The 25,873-nt window shown below is 42.5% G+C and overlaps 1 long non-coding RNA gene across 1 annotated transcript; it reads left to right on the forward strand.

The window, feature by feature from the left end:
• The first annotated feature begins 11,434 nt into the window (after positions 1–11,434).
• LOC107507870 lies at positions 11,435–12,987 on the forward strand. The gene is made up of 3 exons (XR_001596212.2): positions 11,435–11,522; positions 12,474–12,559; positions 12,921–12,987. It is a non-coding gene; the product is annotated as an uncharacterized LOC107507870 (long non-coding RNA).
• The last annotated feature ends 12,886 nt before the right edge of the window (positions 12,988–25,873 follow it).

Below are 25,873 nucleotides of genomic sequence, written 5' to 3' on the forward strand. Positions count from 1 at the left end.
GATGTCGTGGTGGAGGAGCCTTCTGGAGACAAGGCCTCTGAGAAGGACCCATCTATTCCACATGTAAGTTCCCCTTCCTGCCTTTGCGAAAGAAATGTTGATTTACTTTGTTTTAGTACAATTAAATCATGAAGATGTGCACATGTACACTCCAGATGGTAGATAATTTAGTTGGTTGGGACAGTGTCAGGTGTGAGTTGTATACATAATTTTTGCTGCTTCAAGAGGGCATTCAAAAGAACAGCATTAGTCATAAACTGTAGAGAGCATTTTCCTCTGCATAGAATTTTCCTCCTTGAAGAAGAATTTTGCATTTGCCAATCCAAGTACACTCGGAGACCTTCCATGAAGAATCAAACTTTCCCACAGGTGTTGTGTATGTTTTCTCTGGGGGTCATTAAGTCAGGTTTTCAATCTGGTGTCCTAACACATCAAGAGAACAGAAGCCCTGTGCAGAGCATGAAGAATATTCTCCTAACAGAGTTTTTTTTTTTCTCTCCCTAATTGCAGGTTGCAGAAGATGAAAAAGGTATGTATTCAGGAATCAGTCTGTTGGTGAGGCTAAATCTGGGTGCTGACCACAGTGGGTCTTTCCTGCCCATTTGGTTTGGAAGTCCCCCCAATTTATGTTCCTGCCCATAATGAAAGTTGGGGTGTAGTGGAAGGGACTGTGGTACAGGAAAGAATTCTGGCCAGTTCTACTGTGGCCGGCAGCCGTGACAACTTTTAGGTGGTGAGGTTTGTGTGTTTGAAGTTTGAGGGTGTTTTTGGTGAGTGTGTGTGCTGTGATTGTGAAAGCGAGTATTTGTGCATGGTGTGTTTCCTCAGACTTTTTACCTAGTTACTCAACATCTTCCCCTGGTTCACTTTCTAAAAAGTTTCTCATCTTCATAGACCACTTTACATAATTCATTTTTCCCTCTGTGGCTGTATCTGGAGCTATGTTTAATATTTCGTCTCTTCATGTGGAGGCCGAGCTGAGATAAATGGCCCAAGCTCTTGACCTGCTATGTGGAGGAGACACATGTGAACCCAGGCGTACATCCCTATGTCAATGCCCTGGACCACTGACCGACACTCGCACTCAGCCACAGGGTCATTAGCCCCAAAGCGAGGGATTTCCAGTAAATGTGGACACGGCTGGAAGTACTAGGGTTTACACAACTCCAGAACATTTCCTATCAAGGGTAGATGTTCTCACTGGTCTCATAGACCAAGGCAGCTGTCAGTGCCTTTAACAGCAGATTTTGACCTAGTCATTAGTGTGAAAGGCACATATAAGGTCCACATGCTGCAGGTCAGCACATACATTGTAATAGGTGTGAGGACCCACGAAGAAGAATCTGTCAGTGCTGGGATCACCCCTCAGCCTCTGTCCCGAAGTGTTAAAAATCAAAGAGACTGTATCACAGCAAACTACAGAAACACCCAAATCCTGTCAGCACATGCCCAAGGGACGGTGGCAAGTGAGAACTCAGAGTCAACCTAGGGGAATCTTGTTACAAACTCCCGCCCAGCTGCTGTAGACAGAGACTGTGCCCCTCATGCCTTTCCCACGTAAGGAACAGTCCCACTCTCTGTTGCCTGTTTGAGAGAGGACACACAGTGACCCAGTGGCACACACACATTGTATGGAAACAAAATGACAGAGAGGCCGTTTCCACAGATGATGACATCAATTCTACATAATGAGATTTCACTGTTTTCAAATCTTCTGTATTTTATTCACTTCATAAAGAAGGATTAGTGAATAAATAGAATGGGATAGTTGGTGTAGAAGTGAATTATATCTCCAATAAGTTTGATTTGCATCAGATAAATACCTTACAGAAGTGTTTTTGATGAACACAGCAATAGCAGGTATGGATTGTGGAGAAAGAAATGATCTTGGAGGAAATCACGAAGACAGTGGCAATTCAGCTGAATTTGAAAACAAGCAGGAGGAATGAGGCCTCTTTCTTTAAAATAGGAAATGATTGTCGAGTTTAATCTTTGTTAGATTGAGTATTTCCCACTGATTGGGTTTCTTTGAGAAAGACAAAGGCACATATTTTTCATTTCTTCTCTGCTCTTCTCCTTGGCCTTTCTTTCTTGAGCAAGGAGGAGGCCCGGCAGCAGCTCAGTTCACACTTACCCACCACCCTCATTAGTGCACTCTCGCCCCTGTCAGCACACTGCAGAGCTGCATAGTCCTTCATAAGCAGCAGCACCAAGGACTGACAGTCGCTCTGTGTCCTCACAGATCCGCCCGAGGGCCTGAGGAAGGAGCCTCCCAGTGAGAGGGCAGATCCCGAGGGGACATCCATCACCAAGGTCTGCTCATCCCACTTCCCTTGCAATAGAAATGGGGATTTATTTCCTTGTCCTTAAAATGAAAGTATAAAAATGTGAGAACGTACATTCCCCATGATATGGACATTTACTTGGTGGTGAGAGTGTCAAGATTAAGTCTAGTACCAACTGAAAACTGATTGTAAAGAACCTTCAAAAATGACAGTAGTGGTTATAAACCATACAGGCGGGAGCTGTTTTGTCTAGCAATTTTTCCTCTTTGGAAGAGAAGTTTGTAATTGCCCACCCAAAATGGCCTTGAGAAAAAGTTCCCCAGGACAGTTCGTGCCCTTCGACCTGAGTAGTTTTGTCCTGTTCTTGCTGGTGGATTCCGTTGACTCTCACAGTATGTTCTGTTATTTCAGGTGGTTCCTCTTGCCCTTGAAGATGGTAGGTATTCTAGAATCTTTCATTTGCTGAGGAAAAATCTAGAAACTGAGAAAGGGAAGTATTCTTGCTGGCTTAATGTGGGGAGCTACTTTAATTCTAGCTTCCTGCTGGCAATGAGAATTGGAGACGTGGTGATAGAAATTGATTTTCTAGGTAAAGAACTGTGGCCATAATCCCCAGATCCAACAGGTGGTGTAGCTTTGTGTGCATGGGTGTGAGTGTGTGTCATGTGAATCCATGTGGTGTGAGCCTGAGTGCGTGTGTGACGTCTTATGTTTTGAGTGTTTCTCTTGATTTATGTTACTGTAAGACCACAGTCCCTGATGTCAGCTATCTAATAACATTCCCCTCACCATTGCATCATGAATGGGTAGGTATCTAAGTGTATGTATTAATCACCTTGCAAAATTTGAATGTGTGCATTTACTGTATGCCCAATATATACACAAATCCCCTCACCACCCAGGTCAATGTTCTCTGGCTTCTTAATGGATAAACCGTGTTTTAGAATCAGTCACTGTGCCACAAAAATAATTCTTTTACTATAGTATATAACCCCTCGGTAGGTCTTATGGCACTTTGAGTGGTCATGTTGTGGCCACTTCTTTCATTCACAATGCCTTTCTCTTAAAGGGAGGCCTCTGAATGACTTCTTTCCCCACCCATGTTAGCTGGTCAGTGGGCAGGGCTCTTCACTTTTGCTGGTGGCCCTCACTGTAGCCCCATACCACATACAGTTCTGGAGGCATCTGAGCCAGGACAAGCCTCCAGGAATGTTTGGGGGTAATTCACTGGGACTTTCTGCAAAGAGGGCAAATGTTTATGTTCAGAAACTATTGCTAAGAATATGCAGTGTCATTCTGTCTCCAGTACTTCCCTGAGGTATGGACTTTGTATGCTGGGCAAGAAACACTGCGTCCGATGAGAAGAGAACCGAGAGGTCTTCAGGACTGAGTATCAGGGTAGCACTGGGCTGTCATTCTAGAGGACTTAGGGAACATTGTGCACTGCAAAGTGGGACAGAGACTCTCCACAGTATGACAGGAACATCACCCCTCATGTCCCTGCACCCACAGGGACATGGAGTCATGGTTTCTTTTGGAGAGCTTTTTAAGAAATCAAGTCCAGGAAATTGGTTTAAGTCAATATCGTATACAATGAACCAAGTGATGGTTTGAGTTTCTTTGGACCAGAACAGCTGTGAGAAATATGGATGTAGTAGAATTTCATTACCCTGTAGGTTTCCATCTTTTCCCCATCAAGCAAAACTGAGGCTGCTTCAATGTAAAATGTCACTAGTTTATCCCTGAACCTGTCTCCTTGAGACAGAGTCATCCTAGAAATCCTTAATCTTTAGACCACAGCTTCCCAGTGGAGCTGAAGGAAACCTCAGTGGGTGTGATTCAATGTTAAAATGAGGGCGGGCACGGCCTGGTCTCCAAGAAGTCAGAGAGAGCCACCAGTGATTTCCAACCACAAGGACAGCTCCGAGAGGCTTGGGCCGGACCTGAGAGGGAAACAACTTAGAGGACCAGAGGAAGTTTCAGAAAGAGCACCCAGGCCCTCTGGTGACCAGGTGGTGGCTTCAAGATTAGGACAGGCAGTATAACACGGTCCCCTGAGCCTAGGCTGGCCCAGACTGAGGATGACATTTGGCCGCATCTTGAATGGGGATGAGAACGAACAGGATCTTCTTGCTGGAGCGAACAGAGTATAGACCCACCTTCTCTAAACTTGGATAGAAGAGCTTTCCCTATGGTCTCCTCTATCTGCTGTGTGACAACCAGACCCTTTCTCCCTCCATTCCTCCTCTCTCGTAGCCTGCCTATTTTCCTCCCTTCTTAGCAACCTCTATTCCTTTCCCCTCTCCTTTCTTATGTCTTCCTTTTCATATTGGCTTTCAATTTCACAGCATGAAATCAAACTTCTAAGACCCGATTCAACACACAGTACAGCATTGATAAAGGTGTGCATATTGTCGAAGGCTGACCTCTAAAACTTTTTCAGCTCACATGACGAAAACTGTCTGCCTGTTGACATAACTCCGTTTCCTCCTTCCCCCAGTTCTCCACAGCCAGACTTCTATTTTGTTTCTATGTGAGTGACAAATCTAGATACCTAAGTGGAATCGTACAGTATTTAATTCTGTGTGACCTGCTTATTTCACTTAGAATAATGTCCTCTAGTTAATTCCTGTCACTGCAAAGGGCAGGTATTTTTTGGTTTTTAAAGATCAATAAAATTCTATTGAATGCATGTACCTTGTTATTATTATTATTATATTTTTTTACCCATTCCTTTGTCAATGGACACGGGGGCTGTTTCTGGATCTGGGCTGTTGTGAATAAAGCTGCAATGCCCACAGGAGTGCAGTATCTCCTCGGAGCTCTGATTTTATTTCCCTGGGATGCACGGCAAAAGCACAATAGCAGGATCACATCGTAGTTCTATTTTTAAATTTCAAGGAACCTCAGTGCTATTTTGCATGATGACTGCACCATTTACTTTCCTCTCAACAGCATAGAAAAGTTGGTTTCTCCATCCCCTCATCAATATCTGTTATCTCTTTTTTTTTTCCTTTTGGACAGTATGCATCTGGTCAGGAGGAGACACTACTTCATGGCCTTTTTGATGTGCATTTCTTTGATGATTAGTGATATTGGGACCTTTCATAGCTCTGTGGACCGTGCATGCTTTTTTGGAGACAGGTCTTTTAAAGATTTTGGCCATTTTTTATTGGGTTATTTGCTTTTAGTTTTTGTTTTTTACAATTGAGTGTTAGTCTTTTGTATATAGTTGGACTCTTAGCCCCTATTCAGATATAAGCTTTGCAAAAGTTTTTTCACATTGTCTAGCTCTCTTTTCATTCTCTTGATTCTTGAGGAGACTATCCTTTCCACATTGTGTCAACCTGGCATCCTTTTCAAAGATCATTTGGTACTATCAATGAGTTTATTTATAATACTCTATCTTTCCCATTGATCTATCTGCCTATTTTTAATGTCACTACCATGGTGTTTTGATTATGGAAGCTTAGTCTGCTATTTTGAATTCAGGAAATGTGGAGCCTCCATCTTGTTCCTCATTGTCAAGATAGGTTTGGCTACTGGGATGCTTTGTGGTTCCATATGACTAGTAAGATTTTTTTCCCTTCTGTAAAAGTGGCATTGAGATGTTGCTAGGTGCAGCAAGAATCTGTCGATCCCTTTGGCTTTTATGGCAATGTTAACAGTATCAGGTCTTCCAACCCGTGAACACAGTATTTCATTCCAATTATTTATGTCTTTTGATTCTCTCTTTTCTTTCTTTACAATTCTTCCATCCTCTTTGGGGCTTTTCCACTGGCTTCCCAGGCTCTATTCCAGGGTCAGGGCTGAGAAGGGGAGAAGGATGAAAAGTGAAGTGTCGCAGCACCCCCCACTCTGTTCAGTCTCGCACAGGTCTGCTAGCCGTGCTCTTCAACATTGCTTACATCGGGCCTTCTGCTGGGAAATCTCTAGTATCTGGTTTCGACCATATTTTTGAACAATGTCAGAGCCTCAAATAATGCATGGCACAGGCACATGGGTCCGTGAAGTACACACATGTGAATGATCAGATCAGCCCCGCAAATGACTCTGCAAGAACTAGCAGAGGCGTGGAGGATACACCTTCCACATCATTGAATTCTAGAGTTGCTCTATCTAGTGTGGCAGGCAGTGGCCAGATAGGGCTATTTTAATTAATTATACTTGATCATTTATTAACTCATTGAATGAAAAAAAATAAAACATCCATTTGTTTGGTCATGCTAACCACATTCAATTGTCTATAACAGTCAGAATTTCTGGTTGATAACTTTGGAGGTGGGAGCAATGTTGGGTTTGAGGTGAGAAGGTGAAAGGTGATTTCTTCAGCATCTCTCTGATTTGAAGTTTGCAATGTCATCAATGTCTTGTTCAAGGGCTCTGATCACATAGAGCCTTGGGAAGGACTGAGAACATGAAGGAAAGATTGGGGTGAGGCCATGGGACTCGCCATAGGCTCAACTGAAGCTAAATGAATAGGTGAGACTCTTTTTCTAAAACATTATTGCTCTTGATTCTCTTTCTAAAGATTTGATGTTGGAGAACATCTCTGACTTCGGCAGTGAGGATGAAGAAGATCCAGGTAGGTGGCAACAATTACTTTGGATCCAATGAGAGGGAATACCTGTGACCATTTGGGTGGTACCTGCTACATGAGAGACTGAGGAAGGGAGATATGTAATCAGACAGAGAAATGAAATGTGTGTAGAAGTTTAATTTGTTTTCCCCACTTTATTAATGTCGCAGAAAAAGGAACTGTGTCCATGGGCTTTGAGTGTGCTATGTTTGACATCATGTTTTCTTGCTATTCTGTTTAAAAATTATCTTTTCCACATGACTTGCTCTTTCCTTTCCATACTCCAGCCAAATCACCTCAACAAAGAGAAGAAGAAAGCAATTAAGAACGAATAGAACTTTGAACTTCTGTTGCATGGGACAAAACAAGGTAAGGTAAAAAAGTGGGCCCGTTCTCCATTGTTTCCTAATTTACTTATGTCAGTTCACATAAAACTGCAATAAAAAGTCCTGGAGTTTCTCCTATTGCTTGTGACTCTAAAAGTGGAAAGAAAAGGATGATAATACTCTGGGAAAGTCAGTGAAAGTTGCCCTGAGCACATCTTCCCAGAGAACACATAGCCATTCCTCTCGCAGCCACGGCAGTAAGATGGTGGTGGATCCGTGGAACCTGGGAAGAAAGTAAGAAGAAACCCAAGAAGCGTCTTGGCTGATCCACCTGGGGGAAATGTGCCTGCTGATTCCAGGTTGTGTTCTTCATTATAATTTCTGCCTCCTGGCTTTTAGAGTTCTTCCCCACTGGGTCGAATAAGGTGGACAGACTTGTTTGGGGAACTTTAATGTTGAGAGATCCTTACGTGGTCCCATTGGGCCCCTCATCCCTTGATAGTGTTCACTGAGGTCACTGTTTGAACCCCATGAGTGTCTGATTAATTCACCCCACTGCAGAGTCTAGGAAGGTAGAGGAGTTTGTAGACACTGTACTGTGGTGAGGAAGCAATCAACAGGGAGGCAGCACACTGAGCACCAGTGAAGCCACTGCCCGCTGTCAGCCAGGCATAGCACAGGCTGTGCAGACCAATAGTCAGCAGACAGTGGAGGTTTCAGCCTTAATTCACGGAATCGTCAAAGCATCAACACGGACGGCCAGTGTCCCTGTTCATGGACAGTAAGTGCTCATCCAGGGTTTTTCAATGAAAGAGAAGCTGTTTTTGGTAAATCTGTCACATGCAGTAGTTGTAGAATGTTCTGGGTGGGTTGGGCATCGCCCAGATCGCTAGTGACTCAGGGCGGTCACCTGGTCATGGGGAAGACTCAGTGTGAGAAAGCTGACAGTGGACAGACACTGGGGGAGGTTGGCCACATTGGGACTTCCCTGGTCCTTCTGAGGGGCTTTGCTTAGAGGACACCGTTGTTTTGGGGGTCAGAGCCTGAAAAGGAGAAGTGCGGTCTACGTTATAAAGTTGGACTCCATGTGGCTCAGCCTCCTTCTCCAGGACATCACCTCCCTCCCACTGAAACAATGGGGCAGGAGCATCTGACAGAGATGCCCAGGGCATCTCATCGTTTAGGCACCAAGGGCATGACCTCACGTGTCTTAGAAGTTCGGGATCTCTAGGCCCAAGATACCATCCATGTTTTCTTACCTGATTTACACTCATCTATGTTGGGCAAATCACTTAATCTCTGTATATTTCTATGGTTTTCAGTGTAAATTATAAGTCACAGCTCCTGCTTTGCCTTCCCTACTGTAAGGTTGATGTGGGAATTTCAGGAGGTGATAACAGATACTCTCCGTAAACTGGAAGACTTCACCCTCATGCAAAGGATAAAAGCAACCTGCCCCCCTCCCTTGCTGTGGAGCCATCCCAGTCCCCTCTCTAGGTTCAGCTGCTACCAAGTGTCTAGGTTATACTTGTAGTCATTCAAATATCGGACACTTACAGAGCAATTACATAGCACCAGTCACTTATTTTTTCTCATAGCTTTACCTGCATGTAATCATTTTTAGCCTCATCACATAATATTAATAAGTAGGACACCTTAAAATTTGCAGGTCTCAGAACATGGCATTGAGACCCCAAGGGGTCTGAAGGACTTTCCCAGGTATGTGGAGCTTCTAAATGAGGAAGAAGAGGTTCAAATGAGTTTACACCGGCCACACAATAGGGTACATCCCTCAGCGCAGCCCAAGGAAGGTACTGTGAAAATATGCTCATTAAGTCAATTCAGGAATAATTATTCAGTGTTTTTATTTTAAGAGAATATTATATAAATTCTAAGCCATTCTGTTTTTCAACTGCATGGGTACAATTTAAATGTCTCAATTAAATAAGTAGTACTGTAACTATAGAAGAAAAGATGCATCGAGACCCAAAATATGGTTCAATTTAAATAGTAAGCAGGGTCTGTAGCTAATGCACAGATATTATCTGATTTTTGACATGAGCTAAATAGATCTCTCCCTGATACAGTATCTCCAGACTTGTAAAAATGGATTCATCTTATCTAGAATAGGTTTAGATGAACATAAAGTTGAGGAGATAATATACCTAGTTCCCATATTCCACTCCTGCCCTATATTTGCATCTTATATTTGCATGATACATTGTTATAATTAATAATATAATATTGATATATTTTTATTAATTAAAAAAGTCCTGAGTTTACATTCAGTTTCACTCCGTGCTGGAACATTTTTTGGCCAGAATATCATGTATCACCATTAGAGTGTCTTAGAGCTATCTGTACACCAGTATTCATAGGCCCATTCTTCACAGTAGCTAACAAATGCAAACCACTCCTAAGTCGATCCGTGAGTAGATAAATAAAATATGATGGGTACCCATAATGGAATGCTTTTCGTACTTAATGACATGAGGTAGTCAAAAGAAAGACAAATAACATATGATTCCACTTATAAGAGGTCCCTGGAAAAAGCAAATTCATTGTGAGAGAAAGTAGAGATGATCAAGGGGTGAAATAGGGAGCGGTGGGGTGATTTACTAATGAGATCAGAAGGTATGTGGGATAGGATGACACGTTTAGGTAGAGATAGTAGAGATGGTCCACGTATAATGAATGTTACTAAAGCTACTGTCCTCTATACCCACAATAAATATACATATTAAATAAAATATACTTTATTATGACATAAAGGGTAAAACTCCATTATTAAAGATGAAGACAGTAGCAGCACATATGAATGCATGTGCTGAGATTGTCTTGTGATATTCCAAAATTGGGGAACTTGGCCAGGTATACAATGGGCAGGTGGAGTCAATGAAAGCCTATCATTGAAACATAGCATGCATTTTCATTTTCCCATTATGATTATGTTAGATATACTTGATTCCCTCTGGATTTCATGCCAAAGGCTCCATTTCTTTTTCTTTCCTGCCCCTGTTTTTGCCCTTCCTTCAGCCACCCAGGAGGATGACCCTGCAGCAACTCAATTTATGCTTATTAAATGCCACATCCACATCTACTTGCCTCATGAGCACACCTTGCAAAGCTTGCAAAGTATGTCCTGAGCAGCATCGCCAGTGACTAATAGCTACCTTTTGTCTTTTTAGCTCTCCGTGAGGTGGTGGTGCAGGATCTCCCTAGAACACTGCATATGAGGAGGTCCCATCCATCCCCAAGCTGAATTTGTTTTTTTTGCACTGAGACGGAAAAGTTTCTTTTTCTCTTTTTCAGTAAAATTAGCGTATGAAAATGTGAACATGTATATGCTCTATGACAGAGACAGTTTACTAGGTAGGGATACTGTTTAGTGAGAGCCTATTACCCCTGATACCTGATTCAAGAGGGCACTCAGAAAGGACAGCAGCAGTTACAAACTGTACTTTAGAGAGCATTTTCCCCTGCAGAAAGTTTTTCTCTTTGAAAAGGAAACTGTAATTGCTAAACCAAGGGACTTGAGGACCTTCCATTATGAGCTTCGAGCTTTCCCCCAGGCGTCCCTTCTGTTTTCTCTTGGGTCATTGATGCAACCACTGTTTCCTGTCTGGTGTTCTAAGGCCATCAGGGGAAATGAAAGCCTGTGCAGAGTGTCCAGGATGAAGTGATCCTCACTGGTTTTTTTTTTTCTATTTCTCTAATTGCAGTCTGATGTGTGAACAGATGAAAAAAAATGTATGTATCATGAAATCAGTCAGTTGCTGAGGAAAGACTTTAGGTTCTGAAGAAGGTGGGACTTTTCTTCAGGTTTGGTCTGGGTTCCTGCTGGGAATGAGGGCTGGGTGTAGTGAAAGGAAGTGGTTGTACGGGAAAAACTCTGGCCAGTGGCCTGATGTGGCTTTCTTTAATGAACTCTGAACTGAAATAGAATAAAATATCAATCGGTCAATCCTACTAGTCTCATTCTAGTTTGAATGAAACAGTTGGAATTTCAAGTTGGTAAGGTTGGAGGTGAAAGCTGTCATGGGCAAGTGGAAGTGAAAAGGTGAAAATTGATTCCTTCAGCATCTCTTATTTAAAGGTTGGTAACTGTGGCCAATGTCTAGGTGAAGGGCTATGACTCCTCAGAGACCAGGAAAGGTGCATGAATTGTGGGGAACATCAGGGTGATGCCTATGACTCACCATAGACTCAAAGAAACTAGAAGGAATGGGGGAGCCTCTCTTTTTAATAATTTTATTGCTCATGTTTATGTATCTCAGAATTGTGTATTACAGAGCCTCTCTGACTCCAAGAGCAAGAATGAAGACTCTACAGGTAGGCACCAACACACAGGTCAGATCCCATGGGAGAGAGGCCTGGGTGCCACAGTTAGTGGCACCTGCTGCTTGGAAAACTGAGGGAGGGAGACGTGACATTAGACAAAATAAAAAATAAAAATAAAAATAAAAATGAAGGAAATGGGTGTAGAAACCTGATGTGTTCTTCCTTTTTGAATGATGTCACAGGAAGAGGAATTGTTTCCGTAGGCTTTGAGAGTGGTGTGTTTGTCATCCTGTGTCCTCACTTTGCTATTAAAAAACATTCATTCCCACAAGTCTTGTTCTTACCTCCCCCTGCCCCAGAGCTACGTCAGAGCTCAGGCACTGCTCTGTTAGCGCTCCTGGGAATCGTATGCAGGAGATCATGGTTTGTTTTTGTTATTGACCTACGATGGACGTACTTTAATGAGACACAACGACTCCCTCCTAGGCTCTTAAACTGGGGACAAAGCCTTCTAGTGTGTGCCCAGTGGTGTGTAAGAAGTAAACTCTCTTCCTTTTAAAGTAAATCAGCCCCTTCGTGCTTCTGTGCTCATGCTGGCTCCTCATTCATGGGGCACTCCCAGAGCTGCATGAGGGAAAGAACAATACCTCTGGCATTATAGTTAGTGCTCCAGTATCCTTGAGCTCATCTCAGCCTCCACATGTCGCCCACGTTTGAGGTGCTGAATGCTTCTATGTGAGAGAGGTCAGTGTTCAGCTACATCTCCAGGCCCCCCATGGTTGGCAGGATTCTACAGGGCACACTTTATCCCACAGCATTGCTGACCTGGTTTCCTGGGGTTGACCAGGCCCCAAACTGTCTCTCTGATCAGGGCCAGGGGATCACTAGGTGAGGAGTGTCGAGATGAGGACAATAATGGATCCTGGGGTTAGGCTACATAATCCAGGAGCAGCAGGATGCTGGGTTTCCACCTTGTCTCTTAACTCTCCCATTTTTTTCCAGGTCACCCCACATCTTTGGTGCACTTACCCACTCTAAGACTACACTGCGGATGATGAAGCCTGCGACATAGGAGCATAAGAGTGCATGTAATTGACATCTTCTTTCCTTTCTTTTCCACATTCTCTCTTTCCTATCCACAGCCTGTATTTATGAGTCTTCCCAGCCCCACTTTATGTTATTCTCATTGAAGGCCCTGGTCCCCTGCCGGCACTTGAGGTCCTGGGATCATCACTGTCTGTAATATCTCCCTCCAGTTCTGCACTTTCTCTCATTTAGGATGGCCCTGGCTCATGACCTTCATCGTACCATTGAATTGAGTTGAGCAACCCTAAGTGACCCAGGCTGGGAGCTGGGCTGGGAATCAGAAGGGCTTGGCTCTGTTCTGCCCTGGGCACCACCTCACATGGCAAACGGCTCTGATATGCATAATTGTTCTCTTCCCTCCAGGTTTCAACACATTTCATCACAGCTACTCCAGAAGAAAGAGTAGAGGGAACCATTTGGAAGGAAGAAGAAATAGAAGAACTGTGAATTTGCCTTGCCTGGGCTAAAAAGGGTAAGGCACATAAGTGTGCCTGTTCTCCATTGTTTCCTAACTTACTTGTTGGCAAATTCAGAGTCTCAGAAAAAAGCTGGGGTTTCTGCCATTTCATTTGACCCCAAAAAATGGAGATAAAATGGTGGTAAAACTCAGGGAGGCCAGTGAAGGACTCCCTTGGTACATCTAGCTAGGGATTGAAGCCCCGGGATTGCCAGCCTGCATCCTACAGCAGTGGCTTACACTGTGAGGATAGGGCTCTAAGTGCCTATAGGCCACCATGTTTATGACTTGAGGATGTGCTGGTCACTGTGTTTTATGTGAAGGGAGCACCTAAAATGGCTCAACATCTCACTCAGTAGGAAGGGAGCTGCCAATGCGCCCTCTCAAACTCCAAATGGAACCCTCACATCCATCTGCTACTCCTGAAAACATGCAGGCCAGGCTTCTGCCAATCAGAGATGAGTGTGGGGAAGTGGGGGAAAGATTAGGTTTGCCACCTCCTAGAACTTTGTGCGCTCATAAAGTCCCGGAAGCTCAGAAAACACTGCATGGCCATGTCTCATCATTTTTGGATTGGGGAAGACAGATAGAGCTTCCCATATGACAGAATTCACAGTATGTTCCTGGGATGTCTACTGTTTCTTTCTTTTCTAAGGTATCCCTGTTATTTTAGGGTTGCAGTCAAGACAGAGAACCACTAGATCTATGTCTTGGGTCCTGAGGTAGTATTCTGGCTGCCACTCAGCTGTTGTGTGAGCTAGACAAAGCGTTCTCACTGACAAGACATCCAGGCTTGGGTTGGGGAGTCAATAAGCTCATACAGGCAAAGCCCAAAGCCCTTAGCTCACTGGCCAGTACATAGAAGAAGATCCTTGATATTTTGTTATATACAATTGGATTTTTGTTGTTCTTGTTGTTGTATTTTCTACCAAGCAAACATTTCACATTTTCTAGGCTCTTGGGGGACTCACCACACCTCACTGGAACTAGTAGGGTGGTTGAGTTGTGACTGAGACTGCCCTCCCCCTGTGATGGGCAGGTGGTCCCACACCAAATTGGATGCACTCTTCCTGGAATGGGAACCTCAAACAGACGGAATGCGTTTCACCTCAGTGATGGTACCCTAACCACAATGTCTTTGCCAGGTGACTATCTCCAAGAGTCCTCCTTTCTGGGTTTCCAAAGATACTTTGATTTCATCCCATTTCTCAATTTGCCATGTTTCTGTGATTCTGGGAGAGCCCATTAGCCTTCCAGTTTGTCTGCTTGTGCCTAAATTACCTAAAGTTGGCTTTTGTAGCTTATGGCACAAGACTCCTGACACTGACAAATGCCGCAAGGAGAGGGCACACTCTGAACTGTCCTATGTCCTGAAAGGAGGTTTGAATGATAGGGCACCTGCAGGAGCAGGATGGCAAATCCTTAAATTGGACTCAAGGTCTTACAGGAACCTTGCCTGACAACTGCCCCTGCTTGCTCTTGCTACCTCATCTTCATTGTTCTCCTAGCTATATGTCACACTCAGTGGTGGTCACATTCCCACGCCAGGGCCTTTGCACTTGCTCTTCCTCTTGCCTGAAATGCTCTTCTTCCAGAAACCCACACAGCCTACTCCTTTACCTCTTTGCTCGAATGTCAGCTTCTCAGAGGGGCCTCCCTCAACCACCTTACCTCAAAACACAATCCCCACCCATCTGGGCCCGCCCTATCTGACCACTTCCCTAGTTTATTTTTCTTCAGACTCTTCCAACCTACTATATTATTACTTATTATTTTGTTGTCTACAACCCAAGCTCCCTGAGGCAAGGCTATGTGACTGTTTGCTCACTTCGGTATCCCCAGTATGGTAACCTGGCACATAGTAGGTACTCAATAACTATTTCTTGACCTGAGTTTCATTCAGGGAGGATAAAGTCAAAAACATGGTGGAACATGCCTTCCTCTCACAGAGCCCATTGCCTGCTCAGCCCTGGAGGTCTTGGCTGAGAGGTGCCTTCCCCTATGGGGACCCCACTCTCTCAATGAGCTGCATGGCAGGGGAAGGGAGCCTCTTAAGGCCTGGTCTCTCGTGGATGGAGAGCCAGTATGTTTTGTAAGACTCTCAGTGATAACAACAGTAACAACAACAATAATAATGAAAAATAGGATTTTACCAGTGCTGGGATTTTTTTTCCCATTTGGATGTCAATTAAGTACTTTACACAACATCTTATTCAAGTCTCATCTCATTCCCATGAGTTAATCATATTAAACCCATTATAAAATGAGAATACTGAGGCTCAGAGAGTGTGCCACCATCGCCAGCCACTTCCTCGAGCCTGACACATAACAGACATTGAACAAATGATGTTGTCGTTCTCTCCCCCATATAAGGTGGTGGGACACGAGGCTTTGGGCAGGAGCACGGGAGGGTCCTCTGGGAGGCCCAGGCACTGCAGGTGTAGGAGCAAGAGTGTGCATCTGGTGGGGAGAATCTTCGTGCTGAGGTACCTGGATGTCCCAGTGGCCACATTCAGGAGGGGCGGCGCCTTGTGCCCGGGCAGTTTTTGCCTCACTTGGTGCCTAGGCCACACTCCACCGCAGTGGCAGCTCCAGAGCTGAGCGACCCACAGCCTCCACGGCCAGGGATTCAGAATGCTGCTCATCCAGCCATGGCTTCTGGTCTGCGGCGCGAGGGAACGCTGGGCATGGGGATGGTGGGAGGGCAGCCCTGACTCTGGACTGAGCCCTCCACTGACCTGCTGGCCCTTCTGTCTTGCTCTACAGAGTCCCTGCAGAGACATGGCTGAGGTAGAGGGCTAGTCAGGGAGGGGGCAGGGTACAAGACCCTCGGGAGAGTGGTGAGCCACAGCATCCCAGGAAAGAGTCTCAAAGGAAGGATGGTCACTGGGTGCTGGGCGGCCGCCTTGGTTTTGGGGATCACCTAGATAACTACTTGCCTACCTTAGGGCTTGAGGCAGGTGAGTTTGAGGTAGGGGCTTCAGGTATGTGGGAGAAGTATTCTCTGGATGTTTTTCTGCTGTGAGCAGAGTCTAATGAGTGTGAGGGCCCTTCAGGTGTGGGACACACCTGCCTGAGTCTCAGTAGGACACCTCGTCCTGGAGGAGCAGGTGGCTGCTCTCACTAAGATGAGACAACCCCTTGGTGGCCTAAAGGGGAATGCAGGGTAGGGTTGGAGGGCCGCATGTGGCTGCGAAGAAGAACTGGACTTCACAAAAGGGGAGAAATTCCATTCTGGGAAATAAAGCCTCCCCCCCCCCAACCCACCGCCACCCATACCCAATCCCAAACCTTGGAGGGACCCTAGGAGCTAGAGGACTCTCTCCTTGAGAGTCCCTGGTCAGCAGGTTTCTCCATTTTGGGGGATGTGCCTGGGCTCTCCTGGCAGACAGGGTCCCCTCACCCACCACTTCACTTTACTCAAGCAGGACAGTGACAGTCAGACTGGGTTCAGCTGCCCCTCTGCCCCTCACTCTCCCTGAGGCCAGCCAGGAGCCCTGTGTTGCCTTTAGAGTTAAGAGCCTACAAGTCTCTGCAGAGGGGGAGACTATAGTGATGGGTTCCTGAGGAAGCATTTAGACGCCTTGCGTGTGGCTGTGATGGTCTGCTTTCCCTGTGAATACTGACTCTTAATTAGCAAGTCTCCTACAGAATGCAGAGCAGGGCATGAGGCTGAGGCAAGGCAACACTCCAGTGTGTCCACCGTCCTTACTGAGAGTCCACCACTTTTCTTGAATCAGCCTCCCTGAATTGCTGTATGGCTTTCTTTCCCATTCTTCCTCCAAAGTCTTCATGTTACTATTGTATTTACCTCAACTGTTACTCCTTTCGTCTGCTGGTCATATGAATATTTTCTCTTAGGAATTATGGGCAAAAAGCCAGTAGAGGTGAAGAAAGGCAGTTCCTTAGCTGGTCCTCTAGGGCATCACCAGACAGGGCAGGTGAGCACACAGAACCGTGCTTCGTAGGGAATCAGGTCCTTTCTGCTCCCGGCAGTAGCAGCTACCTGATCCGAGTGTGCTCAGCCTACTTCAAGGCACCACCAAGGTGGGAAGCAGAGGAAGGGCCACAGTGATGACACCATCAGACTCACTGAGATTCATCTTTTGTTTCTTGATTTAATTTTTTTTGTGGTTGTGGTGAGCTTTGGTTATCTTCAAGAGTTCTAAAATATTTGATTCTAACCATTTTGAGTCTATTCATTGCTTTGTGGTAGGAGGCCCCTTAAATTACCCCACTCTGTTATTTTCTTCAACGTCACTCTGCTCCTTAAATCTGGCCTACTTTAAATCTCACCTGCAGTAAATGACTTTCTCTGCTTTCCCATGCTCTCATCATCTCGCCGGGTGTTTTGGTTTCTCCTAACTAGGTGTGGCTCTGACTTCTTGGTGGTAACTTCAGATTGATGATACTGGAAGCACATTTCTAGCTTCCCTCTTCTCTTTCCCACAATCCTCCTCAGTCTGTCATGCTTGTCACAGAGTTTGCTGTGGCAGAAGGAACATGAGATGAGGACTGGGGGCTAGATTTGTCATGATTCCCATAGTGGTCTCATATTTCAGCACTGTCTTCCTTGGAGCTACGCCTAAGGTATGGTTGATATTTTAGTTTTCTCTTCTGTTTGTGTGTGCGTGTGTTTGTGTGTGTTTGAGAGTGAATTATGGGAAAAATATTGGAAAACACTTGTCTCTGGAATTGGTCACATCCCTTTCCATAGGTATATTGTTTCAAAAAGAGATGGTAATAATGTATGGTAATGTTGAAATATGAATGAGGCCCCACATTTTAAGCCTCTATTGAAAAGTTCACTTTAAGTCCTTTTGCTTTTACAGAAAATCCATATTTGTACCTCACTGAACAAAGAAAAAGAAATCCAAAGAGGACTTTTATTCTTTAAAGAAAGGTGAAAGCTGCAGCAGCCATCATCATGTGTTTTGCGGGACCTGCTCCAGACGCAGTGGCACCCCGGGCAGCAAGAGTTGCTCTGACAAGCTCCTTCCCCAGGAATCACACTCACATCTCAGCATCAAGCTGACCTAGCTTGGAACTGCCTGTGAGCATCAGTGCTTTATCTCCATGGAGTCTGTGCACCCGTTAGCAGGATGTGTCCTTAGGTGATTGCTACTTCGCTTTATATCCTGTCTGCTTTAGGAAGGTTTCCTAGGAACACACTGCTTTCAGGTAGTGGGGACACCTGTATACATAGATGAAGGGAGAAGACATGTATAGTTGATAATTATCTTCTTAGATATATGGACTCTTGAATCTGAAAATTTCTTTAATGTTCTGTTTAAATGTGTGCACTGTAGAACACAGTTGACTTTATTTGTCCATGAAAGGTTGTGTAGCACAAAAATGGCAGGAATGTGTGATGATGGTACTTCAATAATAGACGCTCAGTTTTATTCAAGAGTTTACTTTGTTCCATTCCCCTCGACATTTTCACTATTGACTGTATTTGGAGGCAGGTCATTTGGCGCTATAGATCTCGTATTTAAGCAAAGACACAGCATAGTAATATGTGGACCTGAGAATCAGTGTGAAAACAAAACATTAACTCTGTAAACCAGCAGCTGAACCCTGCAGTGTGGATTGTGAAGTCACACTGAATGTCATGTCATGCTCTGTCACAATGGTTCTGTGCTGATATGTGTCTTGTCCTCGATTCTAACTGCCACTCCCTGTGCTGAGTGTGTGAAAGGTCTTAGCAGGAAGATATGGTGTAGAATCCACTCTACAGATGGAGTATGTTCATTGCAGCTGCAGCGATGTGGTCATGTTGGACCGCTGAATGCTGTCCCTTCAAATGGCCTAGTTCCTATTTCTCAATATACTTCCTGATTATTTTAATTTTCTTTCTAGCATTTGTCATGTAAAGTTATAAATATGTCATTTCCTATTTCAGGACTCTCTCCTCTCATATAGATATGTATTGGGAAATGTGGAATGTACATCGAATGTCATTTTTACCTTGTCAAACTTAAGAAGTTTATTAATTTCAGAACTTTGAAGAGACTTCAAAATTGTGGAGATGTGTAGGGAGGCTTTTCACACAATGAAGAGATCTTAACATTGTTTTTACTATGTATTCTCTCTCTTGCATACTGAAGCAATTGTTGAATTCATTATATTCAGGCTATCTTGCTTCCACTTGCATTTCTAGTTTTCCAAATGGTATCATTAAAATGTGTAACTAGATAACAGTTTTGAAGTAAAAAACATGTTTACTTTTGTATTGTTGCTGTTTTCAAAATAACAATAAGATAACAATTTTATGTTTTCATGTATCCATTCACCTCACCAGAGCTAAGAATGGTGAAAAAAATTAGCATTTACCCAATTAATAGCCAGTATTTCAACAAACAATGATAGACTAAGAAACAGGTTAATGAACCAATGGGAGCTTATAGATAATAAAGCATATAGAGTTTGTTACACATTGAGAGATATAGCAATATACACATATGAGGAGAAAATGAAAATTCATTAAATGGATAATTAATTTTTTATATAGAATTGCAGCTTTAACAAAGAAAGTGTCTCCATGAATGATGTTTTAATGTAACGCACAACTGATTCGGTCTGACCCTCCTTCTAGAGCTCTTTCTATGACAAGGCACCTGCCTTGTTTTTGAGGGGTTTATATTTATAAGGAGGAAATTATGCAACTTGATATTGTTTCACGGTTTTGAGAATATGGGGCATTTTAATAGATACTGTCCCTTCTTCAGGAAACTGGTGTTCATCTTCTTTGCATACATAGCTCTTGACCATGAGTTAGGCAAGTGGATCTTAGTAGAGAAAAATTCTCCAGTTACATATAGGGTGACCTCACAATGTGGACTCAAGCAGTAACTAACAGTATTTCTGACACTTTTATTTGATTCATTAAAACTGGGACTAGGTTAAAGCAAAGTGGTTGTTTGTAGATCAAGCGGATGTCTGTCATAGGTAGAACAATGTCCTGAGAATTTGGACTCCCTAATCTTGAGCGCACACCTGAGTCTTTTAAAGTTGTGAGATTTACATTCATACACTTCACCAATAATTAACTTTCCTTAGTATTTATACCACATAATCTAATACATTAAATACTTGAACACTTCCAAAATGATGTAAGTCTGGTTTTGATTAGTCTCTCCATTCCCTGGTGGAAAAATAGAGGCACAGAGAATATGCACCAGTTCATGAGCCCCTAAGTAGAACAGCCACAATGGTGTGATGCATGTGGTGCCAAAGCTAGTGCTCTGAACCACTGACCCAAACTTATTCTCAGCCATGAGATCTTATTTGCCACGCAAAGGATTTACAGCATTGGCACATGTACCTGGGATTTCTTGAGTTTATAGAGAACCTAAAAACTGCCCACATTAGAAGGTAGCTCAGTAGTCACATTGCCTAGGTCTGTATGATGTACAATATCACAGATTTTGTCATAGTCCTTGGTGAAACAAACACATAGGAAGCTCAGATGCTTTTGGTCAGTGCACAAATCCTGAGATTCGGTGAGCATCACTTGGGACACATGTACAAACTGTCAGTTCTCGGTCACCCTTAGCATGGATCCCAGATCTGATGAAAATAGGGAAGGTTCTGTGGTGGTATTACATGGCACCATGAGTATGTACTCTAGAAACACTCAAGTCCCATGAGGTACACATCCAAGGGACAATGACAAAAAAGAACTCAAGGTACCACTTAATCACAAGCCTCATAGGTCGCCCTCTTGCCATTTTCTGTACAGATGCACTATAGAGACTCTGTGTTCAGCAGGACCTGCCTGCTCACTTTGCCTTTTCACATAGGGTGTCTTGTCTGGTCTGAACATTGACAGCCACCCCCAAAACAAATACCAGCACATGGTTAGAAAAAAGTAGACCAAGGAAAATTATCTAAGCACTCACAGTAGTTATTTGTAAAGATCTCAATTCCACTATTTTCTACTAGTCAATAATCACTTAATAGCAAAGGTTAATGAATATGTACACTTAAATGATATGCCTGATGTCAAATCAAAGTTTGCATATAATAAAGCTGTATTCAGGGATTTGACAGGTCAACTGCATCTGAAAGACTGTGGTGACATTCGTGTTTACAATTGGTCATAGATCAGTCCAATTTGACACAGTGTGTCTTTTATGCACTTTCTACTTAACACTGCTTTTATAGCCAAGCTTGCAGTTGCAATTATCTCTTCCAAAAGGGGCAGAGTCTTGGATAACAAAGGTAATCTTGAGAGATTTGATAGATCTGGGATTGAAAAATAATGAGGGCTTTGTTTTGAGACCTGAATGACCTAGTTATTGAAGAATTTTTGGTGTTTTTTTTTTAGGGGGGTGGATATTGGTGCTTTGGAGAATAGAGAGATATTTCTCTCCTGATTAATATGGGGACATCCTTAAAGCATGGCCATGATTCTCTCTATGTCCTATGGGGGACTCTGAGAACAAGATGTGGCTCTTTCGTGCAGGATCGTGGTCTTTCTGAGAACAGGCGGGGCTTCACAGAAGAATGTGGGATGCCAAGAGACAAACTACCTGGTCCCCACTTTGGGGCATCATAAATCAAAAAACAAAAGGCAGGAAGTTCAACAAGGCAAGCATATGAAAATATACCAGTTATTAGGAAAATGTATATTAAACTACAACATCTCACTTTGTCAGAATAAACACCAGCCAGGGCTGGCAAAGATGTGGAGGAACTGTAATTGTAACATGTTCCTGTGGAAATATACATTGATTTAGCCTTCTTGATAATTGATTCCTCACTGTATGTTTACCATTATCTATACTAATGTTCCAGCAAGCCCCCTCTTACTGCTTACTGTCAAAATCACATGAATGAGATGCATACTGGTATCTCTCTGGAGGCTGGTACACAATCACTCACAGCAGCATCATTCCAAGTATCTACCATGAGAAATGCCCATTTCCTGTATGTAAGTGTGGAGGGAGTAAATTAATGTCCATGTACTCACAATGTAATATCCAGGCATCACAATGCAAATAACAATCATTAGCTTCAGAAAGCAACATAGACAAAATTCACATTATATTCTATAAGAATATTCCCTGAGAAATAGTAGTTTCCTTTGGATATTTTCATTTATATGACATGCAAGAGTGAGAATTCTTCAACATGGTGGTCACCATTAGAATACTGGGTACTTGTTGGGGCTGCGGACTGGGAAGTAGCAAAGTAAGGCTGCCAGGGTGCTGCAGACGTCTGAGGGTCAATGCGCGTTGATCATGTGTCCCATAATCAATGTGATAGGTGTTTCAAGTACACACTAAACTCCATGACCTTCCCAAATCCCCAGCTTTGGCTCATATGGCACTTCTGGGAAACCAGTGAGTAATAGGATTAAAAGATTGAACTGAGAATAAATTATCTTTCATTTCCCTCTAGTCTGTTACCAGCAAGATGTCTCAAGATCTCTATACTGAGAATGCATTTCTCATGCTCTTTCTTTATGCATTTTTATATAGGAAAAGTCCACCCAGGAAAATGTGGCCACAAAGGCACCTACTTGGGAAATATCAAGGTCCACCCAGTGGGTCAGTCCATGAAAGGTACTATGGTAATTCAGTCATTGATTTATTGGCAACACGTGTGTTTATAAGAGGCTATCAAGCTGTTTACATTAAAAAGTATAAAGTAAGCATTTAGAAAGAATAATTTTAAAAAGAAGGAAGATAAAAACAATGTTATTTCACAAAGAAATGTTAGGCTCAATCATCCTTCTATGATTTCTATGGAATATTTAAAATGAAAATAAGGTCAGTCTTGTACACATACACATCCAAGTAATAGATCTACAGTGAACACACCCTAAATTGTTCATCACATTAAGACAGTCTCAATACCACCCAAAAAATGGATGTTAAGAAAAAGGAGTTACACAGGCCCAACTCTTCTGAAAGTAGATGCCAAATCTAAAACCAACACCAGTAATGAGAATCCAGGCATTTTTAGTTGGGAAAGTGCAATTTAATGGTGGGCTTTTTCTAGTGCTCATGCAGAGAGGACCATTGACTATTTGAGATTGGCCTGGACAAATGCCTAGAAACGAATATCAGCATTTGTGGGATGGACATTTGGGAACAGAGGGGAAGAGGCCTGGGGGATCCTCTGGGAGTGAAAACTTCAACCTGTGTCAGGGTAGATAGCAGTGTCCAAAATCTGGGACTCAATGGTGAGATGCTACTTCAGTACCATGGAGAGAAACCGGGACACGCCACCCCCACCCCTTTCTTGAATCAACAGGTATTTGCAACTCTGTGTGCTTGGGACATATTAAGGTCAAGTTTGGGCATTTGTTTTTGTTCTTAATCAAGCATGCAGGTGAAATGATAATTAAGACTTAATGGAATGAATTTCTCATCTTTTCCAGAAGTCAGCTTTTAGACTTTCTTTTGCAGGAGGCCTTCCGGACTCTACTCATTGAGCTGTGGTTGGCCGTAGTCATAGGACCTCAGAGTTCACCTATGACACAGGAGATTGTCTGCCTGCCAGTGACTGTCCTGATTTCATCTGTGGAGTGCACTATCACCCTGTACGTGGCCATCATTGCATTTTGGTTGTCTATCCTAGCTGTCCTGGAATGTTCCTTGTTCTTTAAACCCATTCCTGTTGTACATGTGACTAATGAGTAGTGGATGTCTTTTTTTAAAAAAAGTAAAGTTCTGTGCCTGCTAATACTGTTAACTAGTGAATAAGTCCAAGGATGATGAATTCCTTGCATGGCTAGAGTTAGAAGAAAGCAAAGAGATTATCGCCAGTCATTCAGCTGAACAACTATTTGCACCTAGTATTGCTGAGTGCCAGTGTATTAAGAAATACAGAATTAGGGAATGGGCATCCTACTCAAATAACCCCACAGTGCATTTTGGAGGTAAATTTACATCTTCATGATAGGATACCAGGAAGAGAATAATATGTGTTGCCTAAGAGACTGAGAAAGGCTTCACCACAGAGCTGCCCTCTGAGCTGGATCTGATTTTGGGTGAGTAGGATTTCATCCACCTGATGAACACTGACACAGAGATAGTAAGAGACAGAGAATTAAAACAGTGATGTGCATGTGTATGATTTTTAGGTTGGCAATATATTTAATATGAATAGTAAGCAAGGTTGGTGAGAATGTAAGGAACTGAGCACTCTCCCAAGTTGTTGGTGAGAGTATTAAAAGTCTCATACCCTTGAGTCTACAATTTTACTGCTGCATGCCTCCTACATCAGATTCCCTGTCCAAGTAGGAAAGTGCACATTGATAAATTTATATATATATACACACACACACACTGTATTATCAATACAGTATGTATATAAATATGTTTACTATAATATGTCAATATGTTGAATTCTATATATTGATATAAATTTAAATATAAATTCTATATATTATATATCTGTTTATATATGTCTATAATTTATCTCCAGATTGGTTTCTAAAAAAATAATGAGAGAAACAAAAATTTGTATCACTAAACAGATATTGAAACATAGAGTACTATGTAGCTATTCAAAGACATGAGTGAAATATATTTTTAGCTTTGAAAAATGATTGTGACCCATTTAAGTTGAAAATCACTGGTAGTATACCATAATATGCTTAATATCACTTTTGGAAAAGAACTCACATGTAGGCATAGTTATATCTGCCAAGCAGAGTCAAAGTCTTAATAAACATACACTTAACCTTTCAACTATAGCTATATCTGGGGAGGCACAATAGTAGCCCAGCTAATACTAATTGTTTTATTTTAACAAGAAATACTGTTTATATACTAATATTGTTGATTCATTATAACATAGATAGCTATATTTATTTATTTATTTATTTATTTATTTGTTTGTCTGTTTATTTGTTTTGCGCTTACCAATCGAACTTCGAAGTAAAGCTCATTCACATATATTTCTTGGAGGAACTGGCAGCAGATTTTGTGTGGATGGAGAAACTGAAGAAGATGGTTGCTCAGGCTGCCTTTTCAGAAACACATATCACTGGAATTCATAACTACACAGTCATATTAAATATTGGGTATCGAATGACAGAAAGCTAGAACATATTACATAGTTTTCAAAAATACATTTTTCCACTCATGCTTATAGAAATACACATGCACACACGCACACACATACCTGCACACACCTTTTAATCCAATTTACAGGAAAAAGCACTCTAGGAATTCACAGTAAGATAATTTGTCCAATTTGTGTTTATGTTTCATTAATACACTGCTAAACATAACCTTTCAAAATAAAGTGTAAATAAGTTATTTTTGAGAAAGTCATGAATAGGGTTTCGCACCTACTGCAGCAGTGCAGTAAAAAGAAATCCTAGGGTGAAGAGTTTTAGCAGGACTAAAAGGTACCTGGTTCCAGTCTTAACACAGATTCAGGGAGCATGAAGCCGAAAGTTTTCCCCAAGTAAATGGAGTTAGTGTAAGAAATGCTAAGCTAAAGAAACTGAAGAAGCTGTGATTAGGAATCTATGTTAGAAGGTGCAGGGTGTGTTCATTATGATTGTAGTGTGTGACAATACCAATTACAAATTCTGGTAAAATACATCTGAAGAAGAAATTCATGGACCAAGTATGTGGCCAGTTAAGACAAGACATAACTTTGAGCATATGGCTGATTGATTGTTTTTAAATGTGATACGCAAAATCATTTCCTTAGAAAGGCCCAGGACTGATATTTCTTCACTGTATCCAATCACTTGTATTGAAACTCTTGTGGAAAGAAAAAGTTAGGCAATAATAATAGCAAATAGAATGTTGAATAAACATACGAAGAAAGCATGAAATAGCATTATATTTACAGAAAAAAAATGAAATTCTATACAACAGTTTAA

The sequence above is a fragment of the Rousettus aegyptiacus genome, unplaced genomic scaffold, assembly GCF_014176215.1.
Source record: "Rousettus aegyptiacus isolate mRouAeg1 unplaced genomic scaffold, mRouAeg1.p scaffold_m13_p_5, whole genome shotgun sequence".
Classification (NCBI taxonomy): Eukaryota; Metazoa; Chordata; class Mammalia; order Chiroptera; family Pteropodidae; genus Rousettus; species Rousettus aegyptiacus.